This window comes from Corythoichthys intestinalis, chromosome 1, assembly GCF_030265065.1.
Source record: "Corythoichthys intestinalis isolate RoL2023-P3 chromosome 1, ASM3026506v1, whole genome shotgun sequence".
NCBI classification, from domain to species: Eukaryota; Metazoa; Chordata; class Actinopteri; order Syngnathiformes; family Syngnathidae; genus Corythoichthys; species Corythoichthys intestinalis.
Genome location: NC_080395.1, coordinates 63,432,403 through 63,447,395, shown reverse-complemented (window position 1 = coordinate 63,447,395; position 14,993 = coordinate 63,432,403). Strand labels below are relative to the sequence as shown.

Here is a 14,993-nt window from a genome sequence, read left to right as displayed (position 1 = left end):
CCTTTACAGCAGTTGCAGAAATTATATTGACAAACATGAGAATTTGTGATGGGTTACGATAATGAAAATATTTTGTCGATGAACAACTTTTTTCATGGCGATGAGGTGACGATGACGAGCTAAATCATGTCTTGAGATACTAGAACATAACGAGACCAATGCCAGTTTTCTTTTCCTTTTTTTTTTCTGTTTTTTTTTCGCGACCATTTAATCCAATTTATTCTATACTGATCACCTGTTTATATAATTATTACCACCGACCAATCCGCGGGCTACAGTACGTGCGTGCAAAACTGTGGAGAGTGATGCGTTGGTACTTGTTTTAGCGGTCACTACAGTGCAAAAAAAAAAAAAAATTCTCATCATTTCTGGCCAGGAAACACGAGGTTCATGCTTATAGGTTTGTTATTCAAATCATTCAAATGCGAGCGTGAGGAAAAAAAATAACAATTTAAAAAGAAGATTTAAAAGATTCAATGTCGATAAAATGCACATAATCCTCAAGCTCTAGTTTGATGCCATCACTAGCCACGTTTACATGCTGACTTTTATTCATACCGATTCAAATCATTCCGAATGGAAATTTCAGATCAGCTGTTTACATGTCACTTCATCTATTCCGATCCAGCGTTTACATGTGACTGCCTTTATTCCGAAAGGACGTTTGACAACTGCCGTCTGACATGCGCAGATTAATCAAAACAAAGCGTCACGTTGCAAAACATGGAGATCGATCGTCGGAGTGCTGCTGTTTTAACTTTAACCCACTTGTTGTGTTTGTGGGGTCGTATCCGCTTCTGCTGTTTTGCTCTTTTGCCTTGTAGTAGCCGGTTTTCCAACGGTTTCTAATCTGGTCAACGCTCCGGTCTATTCTGGCTTCGTGTAACCTCTCGTGAACTTTTTTTAAATAGTTCACTGTTCCTCGTTTTACGCCCGTCTAAACGAGCAATTATATTCAATTATTTTAAAGTTTGAATTAAATACAATCTTTCCGCCGGACTCCAATTAGGTGCGCTGTGCTTGGAAGCCATGTTGCAAGTGACGTTACTTACGTCACAAAGTGACGTCACCACGTCAGTACGGAGCATGTGCACAAAGAACGCAACCAGACACCATTCCGCTTCCCTGTTTACATGATATAATTTTACTTCTAATCGGTTTGGGAAAAGCAATATTCCACCCCTGTGAATCGGAATGAAATTCCATTCGGTTTGGGCCTGTTCATTCCGAATGAGGTGTTTATATGGAACACATTTATTCGGTTTGAACAAATATTCCGATTGTAATTGGAATTTTTGGCTCCATGTAAACGTGGCAATTGACATTATGACGGTAATTATTTGCTGCCACCTAAAATAATAAATTTTGAGAAGATACTCATTTACAAAAGTAATTATTTTGCTTTTGAAACACTGCATGTTGTTCTGCAGGAAAGAACACAAAACCATGCATTCTTTTAGGTGACAGAGAACTGTAGTGTGAAACAAAGGTGCACTTGAAGTTGCTCAAACTAATGGCAGCCGAGTGTATTTATACTTCCATATTAGTCAGACTCGAGCTATGGCCAGCAACGCCGGGGGCTGGGAAACAAAGAGCAGCAATCAAACTACAATTGCACATACGCACATGCACGCACAAGAGCACAAAAAATAACCCATTGATGTACAGGGTTTCTTTGTTCAAGCCAGGCTTGGCCTGGACTTGCCTGGCCCTGGATACACAGTCCAGTACAGATGAAACTCACACAGACTCTTCAAAGGCTAATCCACTGATTTTGGGCATGCTCAAAAATTAAATGGAACATTAGTGACAATATGATAACTTGCTAGTGACAGCCATGCAAGACTTGGTAAATACGAATCCCTTCTGAATCCCACATGAAATAGAGTCACCATCTTAAATACCGCAAAAATATCGATCAATTTTATAATCAAGCAAAAATATATAATTTCAAGAGCATCACTAGCAACAACAAAAAAAAACAACAATAACAAAACTGCGGTTTGATCTGAATAACTTGAAGACAAATAGCCAGAACTTTCTTCCCCCATCACATGAAAGTAATCGTATATATGACACATTTGAGGACAGTAGAAATGTACAAGCAGAATAATACATAAATATTCAAATACTCACCTTTCCAGCATCCTCTTAGCTGAACCAAAGGAATGAATCAAAATGGTAAGAAAAATACAAAAGAGATCAATAAAAGTAATTACCCACATCACTGCCATTCACATGAATGGTGGTGATACAGCCAAAAGTATTATTTGCATATTTGAATGTTTGCTAGCATTAGAGTAGGAGTCTTTTACAGCCTGGGACAAGAGTGCAATGCATTAGATCAGTGTTCCTGTACTCCTTGACAGCCTAAGGCAGGATGTAAGCAAGAACAGCCACAGCACCCACAGGAAAACACTGTTTCCTGTTTGCAGGAAATTGTTTCAGCCTCGACTGAAAACTTACAAAATTCCTCTTTATAAAGCTTACTTAATCTCATGGCCTCATCATTTTGAGGCGGTGGTCTAGTAGGCTTTTCAATCTGGATCATATGCATACAAAATAAATGGATGTTGAGATTTTCACAGTATAGTGGAGACTGGGTTGTGATTTGGTAGAGATTAAGTATACATTGGTACCTCTACTTACAAACGTCTCTACATACGGAACTTTCAGGTTACTGCAAATGAATATCGGCTCCAAAAATCAGTTATCGGCCCATCTAACTACTAATAACCGGTATCAGTCCTGAAAAACCCATATCGGTCCATCTCTATTAAAGACCTACTTGCTACTCTGCATTTTGACAAGCCACAACCTATACACCACACTATTGGATGTTGTAGTATTGGAGTTTTCGTGGGTAGGAGAATAAATATACAGATTCAGTGCAGATTCCTGTATTGGCAGATCCCTTATAGTAACACGAAAGAGAAATATGAAAAAAGAAAATGGGAAGAAAATGGGCCTAATTTGGACATTTACAGTTGTACAAGCTGAACATCGACTACTTTACACAGTAGCAAAGACTGAAAGGCCAGGACAGCGTGCATTATGATGAAATACGCTATTATGGCCTTACTCTCTAATTAGGATGCCTTTTTTTGGTGCAGGTTTAATAATCAAAACAGAAACCGAATTATATAGAGCTTTGATGGACAGAAGCCATTTTTAGAAAAGCTTTTGTGACTGTGATGGGGATGAGAGTACAGCCAGAGCTGTGCATACACATGGGTGGGTAAATGAGGCCAAATAGCCAATAGGCAGATGACAATGAAGATGATGCTGATGATGCTGCTGCTGCCGATGATGATGCTGCTGATGCTGAGCCTAAGTACTGATGCAGCCTTGTGCTGGCATGCTTTAATATGCTTGAGTTAATTAGTCTCAAACAGTAGCTCTACTTTCATGTCATACATCTCTATGAAAAAAACCCACAAGGACCCCCTTCAGCAGAACAAACAGTAAACACACTTACACACCTCTAAATGACAACTGTGTGACAAATAGTTACTGCTGGACTGGTAAGGCTACAAATAAAATACAAAACCTATAATCCAGGCTTTTGGATTAAAACGTTAATCTGAGCCATGCTTCCCTCTGAAGACTATTGCTGCTGCTGTCTCATGAAAGCAGATGAAGGGAAATAAATAGAAGGACGAATGGACTGAGGGCTTGTTGGATACAAAACGGGAGACAACTGTCATGTCTGTGTATCTGATTCTTACAGAGTGCACTGTCACATTCAGGAAGAATCAATCCTAGCTGCATGGCAAATATTTGAGGAAAAGCTTTATTTTACACTCAAGTGGATCCTGGGCATATGGTCTTAAAATAAAATATCAGACTTTCCCCCAACAAAAATTAATATTTCAATCAATCTCCTTTTTATTACAGATAACACATGATATTGAAATAACCTTTATCCTTTATTTCTCCTGATATCAAACAATCAATGACATAGAAAAAGAAAAAAAAAAAGAAGAAAAAAGTACATTTTTTATAACTCATCTTATTTCAATTGAACAATTTACACAAATACTCAGGTCTAACCACAATGACCATATTTACAGTGGCATGAAAAGATTTGGGTGACCACCAGGGTGCCCAAGCTTTAGCATGCCACTTAAAAGGACTATTTTCATAAACCTAAGCCTGAAAAGATGTGTGAAGCATGTAGGCCAATTAACTCATTGGCTGCCATTGACAGGAATACACCCAATCCATTTGAACTGTGAGGACTTGCAGCGAATGAAAATTTGTTCAATCACTCATCAACCCTCCTAGTTCAAATGGCTAGGACGTTTACTTGTGACAAATTTTTATATTATAAAATGTAAATACACAGCAGAAGGTTGATTGGACATCTGTCATCATCAATGGCACTGACAGAGTTAATACTATAGCAGACACATACTCCACAAATTTCCAAAACCATTTCTCGGAATATAAAGCACAGTTATGTTAAATGCAAACGAGCGACAAGAACTACTGACCCAGACCCATAGAAAGGCTTTTTACATCTCATATACAACTGCTTATCCAGCAGCAAAGTCATCCCAATTCAACCGCACTAATTGCTCTCTGCCAAGAGAGGCAAAGCGGTAAAAATGAAACGACAGGACTGAAGCTATCGTTATTGTTGTTATTTTTGTAATATGCATAAAAACAGCTAGGACTCTGGAGCACCTATTAAATACAGTATGAGTATGAAATCAGAGTCAAAATGGAATAGGATAGAATCAGGGGTGAAAGTGAGCAGGAACGGTCAGGAACGCAGTTCTGGTATAAGATTCAGGGCTGGAACGCAGTTCCAGTATAAGGTTCAGGGCAGGAACACTGTTGAGTCTGAAAATATGACGGTGACTGTCAAAACGCTATGTTAAAAAAGAAAAATACAAAGCTGCCACACATGCATTTCATCTCCAAGAAGAAAACAATCTGCCAACATTAGATTTACATACACAACAAGCACAATAAGGTGCTGTGTAGGGTAATCCGTTTCCACCGATATTTATTATTTATTTTATTTTGTGGACGGCAAGGAGGTTTCCCCAGCTGCTGCAGTTATCTGAGTCTGACGAATCCACGCAGCACAGCAAAACGCCTGGACTCATTTATCCGTTCAATTGGCTGACATACTGACATGTAATCACCGGAGATAGTTAGCTCTGATTGGTTCAGATGTGCAATTTTTCTGAACCAGCAAACAAATAAATAAATAAAATGGGGCAATGCAACAGAAAATGGATCAAATCTTTAAGAGCAAGGAAAGAGCTGAGGTGGCTTATTTATCATATTTTATTTGCTCTGATGGGGAGGTTCAGAACATCTTAGCTGTCAATGTGCACTTTGGACTTATATTTGTTAATTTGTGTTAGGCTACCTATTTATTTGTTTGTGTGATCTTCAAAATATATTCTATTTCGCTCTGCATAGTACAAGTCATTTGTACTTATTTTTTCTGAATGTATGTTACTTATATCTTTATTATTAAAAAACACAACAAAAAGTAAATGTTTCTATTATCTTCAATTTCAATATATGTCTTATGTTCTTAAGTAGTTAAAATTGAGATTTGGCATGTAGTATGTGAGGAAATGAGGGAAAATAGAAATTAGGAGATGGAGGTTGGGGTTATAGATGTTATAGAAATAACTGACCAAAACAGTTTACTTTGCATTTAAGTATTTTTATACCCCCCCCCCCAAAAAAAAACAAAACAAAAAAAAATTAATAAATAACATTTGTGACTCCGTGGTAACCTTCACTTTGGGGAGTTCCAGCAAGAAATTCTAACCACTTTCACCCCTGGATAGAATAGAATCATTCTTAATTGGCCAAAGTGAAGCCTTTTCTTACTCGCCACGACTTGGAAAAAGCAATTCACGCTTTTATAAGCTCGAGGCTGGATTACTGCAACGCACTTTATGTTGGTCTTCCCAAGTCCTCAGTTTCTCGTCTCCAACTTGTTCAAAATGCTGCTGCTCGATTTTTAACAGATACACCTAGACGTGAACATATTACCCCCGTGCTATCATCGCTCCACTGGCTTCCAGTCCATTTTAGAATTGATTTTAAACTTTTACTGTTTGTTTTTAATTCTATTAATGGCCAGGCTCCTTCTTACTTATCAGAAATTTTAACCATCCGTAACTCTGGCAGGACTCTTCGCTCTACCGGCCAACTTCATTTGCAAGTCCCAAGGTCCAAACTCAAACAGTGGGGAGACCGATCTTTTGCGGTTGCTGCACCCAGGTTATGGAATAGTCTTCCCCCGGAGATCCGCACCACTACAAATTTGGGCCTTTTTAAATCTCGTTTAAAGACACACCTTTTTAGACTCGCCTTTCCCCAAGATTAGTTTAGCCTGGTTTTATTTCCTTAGGGTTTTTAATGTTTTCGGATTTTATCTGTTTTATTGTTTTGTTTGCTGTCTGACTAATCGTGATGCGATGTTTCGTTTCTTTTTTTCTTTTCTTTTCTTCCTAATGTCATTGTATAATACTTTCCTGCCTTTTATTTACTATGTGCCATGTTTGTCTTTGTTGTAAAGCACTTTGGGGACCTTTCGGGTTTTGTAAAGGGCTATATAAATAAATTTGATTTGATTTGATTTGATTTAATTGTCCAACAAGATAACATACGTAAATCCCTTGCTTGCTGCTTTTTCAGTCAATTTACCTAATGCCAGCCATATCTCAAATTTCTTCACCATGGACATGGACGTAGGGCACAAGTTTCATTAGTTTCTAATGAATTGGTATCTTCTATTTAATAATGAAATAAATTATTTCTATATTGATACTATAAATTGAGATAATTAACTTTATATCACAGTTCTCTGATGTATTAAATACTCGTAAAAGGTGCAAACTAGTTTAGTCCACCGACAGTGACCTTACTTTTTATGACCCCCAGATTACAACTATCTGGCTAGTGGCTAGAAAGAGCTGCATGTCCTCAAGATAAAAATGTAGACACTATTTTTACTTCGTATCAGCCAAAGATAACAGTATTGTAGTGTCCGAAATAAAGACTGCACACTATGGCAAGATATAGCAGAGCTGTGCGCTGTTTTCTGGCGCGTCTCACGCAGCTGCCGGTTCTTACGTGTCCGCCCGAGAAGCGCCATGTTCGGCTTGGGAGCATCACAACGACCACCCTCACCTCCGGGTCTTCCCCGGCTGTAGAGAATGCGCTATTTTCAGGCTGTCTGGCTTTTGCCTTTGACTTTTAATACAGTTGGAGACAAGGAAGGACCACTCTGCTTACTGTGTCTAAAAATGTTTGTAGCGGACAGCGGGAAGCCAAATCAATTAAGACGTCACTTAAAGACATTAGACCCCAATCTCATTGATAAGCCGTTTGATTGTTTTTCAAGCGAAAATGTTCCGAATATTGGCAACAATTGTCCCTCTTTGTAGGTGTTACATCAGTAAAACAGCGAGCACTGTTTAGAACGCTCAATGTAAAATAACCCCAAATTATTGCAAAGGAGCTGACACTGCCTGTAGCAAAAATAAAAACTGTCCCTCTGTCCAATGACACTGTCGTTTTTGTTCTATTCATTTTTTTATTTCTCGGTCAAGTTGTTTGGCATATTGTCATCATGAGTTAATGTTGCTAATCAATTTGAATTTTATTATCATTTATTGATTTTATTTAATTTTATTTTTCAGTAGATGAAATGGTCTCAAAATGTACCTTCAGTGTATTTTTACAGTTTGGATGTGAACTTTTTTTTTTTTTTTTTGATTCAGGCAAATTGATGCGTCTTTTCTGTTACAAATAAAACAATGTTAATAAAGTTATACTTTACTCTAAGTTGATTAATATGACTTTTTTCCTTTAATATAAAAAAGGACAGAATGTTATGCAGAGGTGTATTTATAATAATTTTATAGACAAATGATACTATTTTCAGTAGCGCCAGAGAATTGGGGGTAGGGGGGGAGCGCGAAATATTTATGTCTTCCAGGGGGGTAACAGAAAATCATTGAGGAACACTGCGCTAAAACACCCGCACGAGCTAATATGCGCCGCACAATGTGTTGAACACACGGAAATTAAGTCCCCCAACTTATTCATCCAGTAACCCTGCAGAATACTTGCAACTTGAATCCTTACTGGACTCGTGCCGATTAACGGTTTCAAGGTATACCGTGGTATGAAAACGTCAAGGTTTCAAAATCGCAAAAAAATTGTTTCATACCTTCCCTGAGGTATTAGCTATTTTTTTATGTCCCAAATATGTATGGGGAAATCCCTCGCTTGCAGCTGTAAGGCTCAACCCCCCCCTACCGGTTATTGCTCAGTGTCATTGAGTCAGCTGTGCTACATGATGGCTGGAGGAGGTGAAACTCTGAACTCTTTCCCCCATCGAAGAAAACGAAATTGTTGGTATGGGAATACTTCAGCTACAGAAAAGTTACAGACGGCCGCGGCTTAGAGGAGGGTAAACCGACATGTAAAGCATGTTTGCAGAGGGTGGCTGCTTAAGAGGCAATACCTCCAATATGATTTTGCATTTATACAAAATTAAAGGTTAGTAAACACTGTCATGAACGTTTCCCACCAGCTGCGAGAGCGTGTTTAGTGTCCCTAGCCATGGTAAAGTGTGTTTTTTTTCTTTCTGGCAACTGTCTGTGTTGAGAAAGAGTGTGTGTATAGACCCTACCCACCGACGTCACAAAATCACGTGATCGCTGTATTGTTCCGCCCCCTTGTCCGTCATTTTGTGTCTGTATTATCAATGGTCTCAATTGATCGAGCAATTTATAATGCATTCCATGGAAGACCCGGTGCTTTCGGATGCCGTAAACTCACTGGATGCGTTGCATAAAAGGCGTTATGTGGACAAGCTTCAGTTTATCCATTCGCCAGATCCATATTTGATGCCTAAATCGATGTTTTTCGACCCGCGGTCTACGCCGTCTTTGCCTGACATCTGCTAGCTACCCTGATATTTACAACTATCTTGTCCACACAAAATCAGCCTATTCTCACGAAAGTTTGGAAAACTTTAAGAGCTTGGAGGCTTATAAATACTTTGTTGCTGGTTGGGTGAAACAGGTCCTCGTCCACGAAAATTCGGCAGGAATCTATTTTGTGCTTGGAAAGGTGAGTTACGAAATTTTCAATTCAAAATCTTTTGTTCTTGCTAACATCCACTGTCAAGTCTAATGTATTTCATGTCAAGTGTCAATGGAGCTAGGGCTTTTAATGTTTATATGGTTTAGCGATAGCACTCTCACTACATACATACGTGTATGTTGTCGGCGATTAGCCTAGCAATGATCTTAATTGTGGTTGTCAGCCCAAAACCCTCTAAATATATATTAAATGCATCTTACCAGATATAAAATGACTACTACATAATCTGTGGTAATCGTTTGGAGCCCAGTTTTCTCGTCGAATTGCAGCAGCCCATCTCACTCTCCTCTCAGGGGTCTCTCGGAATCCGGTAGAACTTCAAGTCTCTCCGTCTATCTTCTCTGTTATTGCAACCGACCGCCACACACGCCTTCACCATTTTGATTATTAATGTTAACGAGCAGAAAAACACGCCGTAAATAAGAAGAATGTACGTAGCCGTAACAGGTAAACACGATGTGTTGACGGACAATTGGGCGGCACCAGTCAGGAGGACGGAGTTGTGACGTCACGTGGGTAGGGTCTATAATGTCAACATGACACGAGTCATACAAACGTGCTTTTTATGGAAAATAATTATATTATTTATGGTCTGAGGGTAATAATGTTGAGCTGTGGCCGTGGGTTTAGGCTCACCTAAAGGACTGCATTTATTTTAGTTTTATTTAAAATATTTTGTTATGTTTTTAAATTTATTTTAACTTAATGTTACTTATGTTCCAATTTGGTAATGTTTTGAAAATTTAAAAAAAAATGTTGTTGTTTTTTTTAAGCACAGATTACCTTTCATTGTGTTAAAGTGTCATTTTGTCAGTGTTGTCCCATGAAAAGATATACTTAAATATCTGCAGAAATGTGAGGGTTGTACTCACTTTTGTGATACACCGTTTATCGTTTTTAATAAGTGTTTTTTTAAGCACTTCAAATGTAATAGTTTTGATAAGTTTTAAACATTTTACTGTAAGACCGAATTTTTTTTTAAGCAAGAATAAAGTAGTAGAAAAATGCTTGGCTTTATTAAATGCTTCACTGAGTGAGTCTACTCAAATCCGCCCAGAGCTGCTCACTTACACACAATGAGTTGCCACAGCAACAGTTTAACAGGGTAAATGATGATTGATGCATGCGGCGCTTCAGAAGTTCGTGACTCGCAAGAGCAAACATATTCATCCATCAATCATCGTTAACTTTAATAAACAACTCCAGTGCACGTGCACTGCCTGCCTGACGAACAAAGAGCAGGGAGAGGAGTGATCGAGAGGGAGACTGCGCAATCGGCTCGGGACAGCTCATCTGTTTTTTTGTTGTTGTTTTTTTTTTAATTTATATTTTTTGTTTATTTTATTGAAAAAAAATCCACGATGAACTGAGGGCAAGAAGTTTGAAGTGCGAAGTAGCGAGGGACAGTGTTGTTAATCTTACTTTAAAAAAGTAATTAATTACAGTTACAAATTACTTCTCCCAAAAAGTAATTGAGTTAGTAACTCAGTTACCTGAATGTAAGCGTAATTAGTTACTTGGCAACGTAATTGGTGATAATTTTCATGTATTTTGTTCGCATAAAAAAAAAAAAAAAAAAAAACAGGTCACACAATGTTAAGTTTAAAGGGTTTTTGGGACAATTGGCCCTAGTCCAATTCTTTACCCTTTACTTAACTAGACACAGGGGTATTGCGGATTTTGCGATAACAAGATAGTAACCTTTATGATGTGCGGAAGTCATTTAATGATGTAAATCAACCGTTAAAGTTGCTAAAATTGCTCTCGTCATTTCATTAGTTCCCTTCGGTCCATTTTCGACGTGTAACTTTTAAAACTGTTTCATCATTTAAAGATAGATTTAAGTTGAGTTTTGCGATTTTGGAGCATTTTAGATAAAAAGTTATTTAGGTTCGCTAGGAAGGTTCTATACAACAGAGCCTTCCTGAGAAGTCTACTGCTTTAAGAGGGCGGCTGTTTACTAACGCATCTAGTTCTGTATAGATGTGATATCTACCGAAGCATCATGTCGGCGTAGTTTGTAGGCTATCGGCTACAGTCAGGTATTATTGGAGCCACCTAGCATAGTAGCATCCCGTTTGCAACGGCGTCACACTCCCTTGCCTCCTCCCCACTCCTGCTCTCTGGTCTCCGTGAGTCTGTCTTTTACAGACTTTTTTCGCGTCAGTCAACGAACATCGCAACGCATAGTAATGCACGCCTTTCCCGCCTCAGTAACGGTAACGGCGTTGCCAAGATGAGAAAAGTAATTAATTAGATCACTCACTACTAAAGAAAATAACGCCATTAGTAATGCCGCTATATTCTAACGCCGTTATTAACAACACTGGCGAGGGATCACTGTAATACATTATTTAACTAAATTACTTTTAGTAATCTGTAATCCATTATCAGTTTACCATTCAAAGTTACTGTGGGAATTCAAATTAACAACTATGTTAATTTGATTTTATGTTAATCCATTCCACACAGCTGCTGCTGATGTTTAGTCTTTAGTTTAGCTAGTTGCCAATCAGGATTTTTTCAACTGCAAGTATAAAGACAATTTCAGGGCAGCTAACACTAGTTGTCAACATTAACCAGTTTCAAAAACAGACCATGGTGGTGGAGCAGAAGCAGCAGCACTAAGGCTGAAAATGACTTTAAACTTTAATAATAACCCCAACCACTGCCCCTTTCTTTTTTATTTATTTATTTATTTATTTATTTTTGCTCAGGAGTCTAATACACTGGCATGGCTGCGGGCCCATTGACATGGGGAGTATGCAGGGCCCAGAATTACATGCTACGCCCCTGTTCTCTACCCATGAATACTAGTAAATTGGGTTTGGGGGAAAAACAATCCACAATTTTCAAGCAATGGACATAGTCACTGAATTCAGCATTTCTCAAATTTCATTCATCATAAGGTGTCAAACCACATCAAAGCATACCGCAATCAATGTCCACTCGGTTTGAATTCAAGTAAATGAGTTATCCTTTTTTACTTAGTTTTTAGTTTAGTTTTGGTTATATTATTGATATTGATAACACTCTGCAGAAAATATGTACCGGTGACCAATTGGTGTAGTATAGATTCTGTGACAGAGAGAAATCAGCTTTGGTTAACTAAAGGGTTGTTTGTGAAATATTCAAAAGTACTGTAGTCTGGACTGCAGCCTCAGAGTAAAAAAGCTCCTCTGATTCAAAGCCGATACTCCTAACACTAGGGGCCTTTCTTTGGAGTGTATGCATGGTCTCCCTGTTCGGTGTGGGATTTCTCTTGGTGTCGAACTGTGTTAACCAAGCATGCCAGATTGATTGTTCCATATATCCGTTATGAATATGTTCCACATTTCAATCTGAGCCAGATCCAATGGAGACCTGTTTCATAGGAGGAAACGTCAAAAAACATACGACTGCTGATTGGACAATGGCTTTTCTCATCACTCGCAAAAACATTGTTTCCCATCAAAAAAAAAACAAAAAAAACAAAAACCAAAAAAAAAAAAAAACCTTTTAGTGATGATCTTTGCTCCTCTTTTAATGCGGAAATGAAGTATTTCAGACAAAACTTGGGAAATTGACCTCTATACAAAAAGCACTTTGTATTCCATCACAGTATTAAGTGGACAGTCGCTTCCTGGTCACGTCGGCAGTTTCCACCTTTCTCCTGAAGTGGTTTGACAGTTGAGGTTCGAAAGACAGTACTGCATGATGAATCAATGAATCAGGAAGTATCATCTCACGGTGCACGAAACGATTGTGATTTGAATTTCCATGTGTGGGTGTGAAAAGGCGCTCAGCGAACCCAATCCGGATCCTATCTTTGGCCACAATAAAACAAGGGATTCTGGTTAAAGTGCAGCATTTCCAGCAGCAACTCATTTTCAAAAGATGTTTTTATGAAAAAAAAAAACTATAGGCACCGAATAGATTATGTAGATAGAACGCTTTTGGTTTTGCTGTGAACAACAACGATCAAGAGAAAAATATTACCAAAATGCAAATGAGTGTTTACTGACCGCTGTCTTCTGTGAGTGGGGAATCTTGTACAGGGGCACATCTACTTACGACATTAATTGGTTTTGGAAGTATCTCACAACCTGCAAATTCCGTAAGTAGAGGCAGGTTTTCCATGTAAATGCCTTAATCTGTTTCAAGCACTACTGAAACGCCACATTAAATTGTGTAATCAGGGTAAAAGCAGAACAAAACAACAGCCAAACACATTTGAATCAGTACATATACCTAACAGTTAATACCCTTAATGAGTAGCTAATAGAATATAATGCAAAGGGCAGCAGGATCTATTGGCGGGACATTTAAAAGCAGAAAGCAGGAAGTATATATGTATACATATGTATATATAAGTAAGTATAAGTATATAAGTATATATAAGTACAGTATATATACAGTGGGGAGAACAAGTATTTGATACACTGCCAATGGGTTCTCCCCACTGTATATAGTAGAGGTGTGCATCGACACTGCCCTCACGATTCGATTCAGAGGGTCACGATTCGATTCGGTTCGATTCGGCAATGCATTGCGATGCATTAAAGCCTGGGATGCATTAAAATTCTAAAGCAAAGCATATTTTTCGTGAATCATGAGCCAACACAAGCGGACAGACATTAAACAACTTTTTATCGGCTCTTGTGTCACTCCTGGTTGAAGTCAAATGAAAATATATACTTTTTAAAAAAAAAAAATCAGATCACAGCATTTAATTAGTGCTTTGAATGAGACCAGGGCTTTCTCTTTTTTTTTTTTTTTTTTTACACACACTATAGCAGCCTTTCACACAGTGCAACATCTGAACTCCTGTGCAAAATCAGTCATAACAGTCACTGTATTTTAGTCACAAAGACCCATCAATAAAAATATTCAAGTAAATATTAAAGAAAACGACAAAGAAAATATTGTAGTGCAGCAGCATCTTTATCGCAATATCAATCCAGGGATCAGTTCAGTTGCAAACAAAACATCAACTAAATTGCAATGTAGAACAAAAGTAAAATGTAGGCCTAGCCTATCTTATATCTAAAATATTTCTCGCTCCCTCTTTCTCCGTTTCAGCCATTGTTATGTTATGTCCTATCTCTCTGCTCTCTCGATTACAACTGCGCTTGTCTGTGACGTTACTCTGTTGAGGAAGCGGATTTGGGTTCCTCGTCCCCCCTGCATAGAGGTTAGATCTTGTGCCCGAACCCGACCCGACCCGACCCGACCCGAAATGTTAAGCATTCACGTTTCAGTGGGTCGGGTCGGGCCGCCGCGCCGGACTAATAAATTATTTAAAAAAAAAAAAATGCGCAGAGGGCTGTGGCGCAGCCCTCTTTTTCTTCTTCTCCTCCCGTTATTTCGTTGTGTGAATGCTTTTATAATTCTCATAAAAATATGTAGACTATTTAAATATTGAGTAAACTTGCGTTTTTTTCCTGCCAACTGAGAATTCATTACGAAAGACACTTTTATTTATGCACACAAAGGCAAATGTGATCCTTTTGAATCTTCTCCTCTGTGTGTCTGTAAAACCGTGTTTTTTTTTTATTAAACTTTCCCAGCGTTATTTCGTTGTGTGAATGCTTTTATAATTCTCATAAAAATATGTAGACTATTTAAATATTGAGTAAACTTGCGTTTTTTTTTTTCTGCCAACTGAGAATTCGTTACGAAAGACACTTTTATTTATGCACACAAAGGCAAATGTAATCCTTTCGAATCTTCTCCTCTGTGTCTGTAAAACCGTGTTTTTTTTTTTAAACATTAAACTTTCCCAGCGTTATTTTGTTGAGTAAATGCTTTTATAAATCTCTTAAAAATATGTAGACTATTTAAATATTGAGCAAACT

At 38.1% G+C, this 14,993-nt stretch overlaps 1 protein-coding gene across 14 annotated transcripts in view; it reads right to left on the bottom strand.

Moving 5' to 3' along the window:
• Window positions 1-14,993, bottom strand: part of tjp1a (tight junction protein 1a) — a 209,536-nt gene that overhangs the window by 55,236 nt on the left and 139,307 nt on the right. Inside the window, exon 1 of one of the 14 annotated variants that reach the window (XM_057835227.1) lies at window positions 2,137-2,387. The exons of the other annotated variants lie outside the window; for them this stretch is intronic. The gene's annotated coding sequence lies outside the window, so the exon portion shown is untranslated. Of the gene's footprint in view, window positions 1-2,136; window positions 2,388-14,993 lie in introns of those variants that run through there. 14 annotated transcript variants of the gene reach the window in all.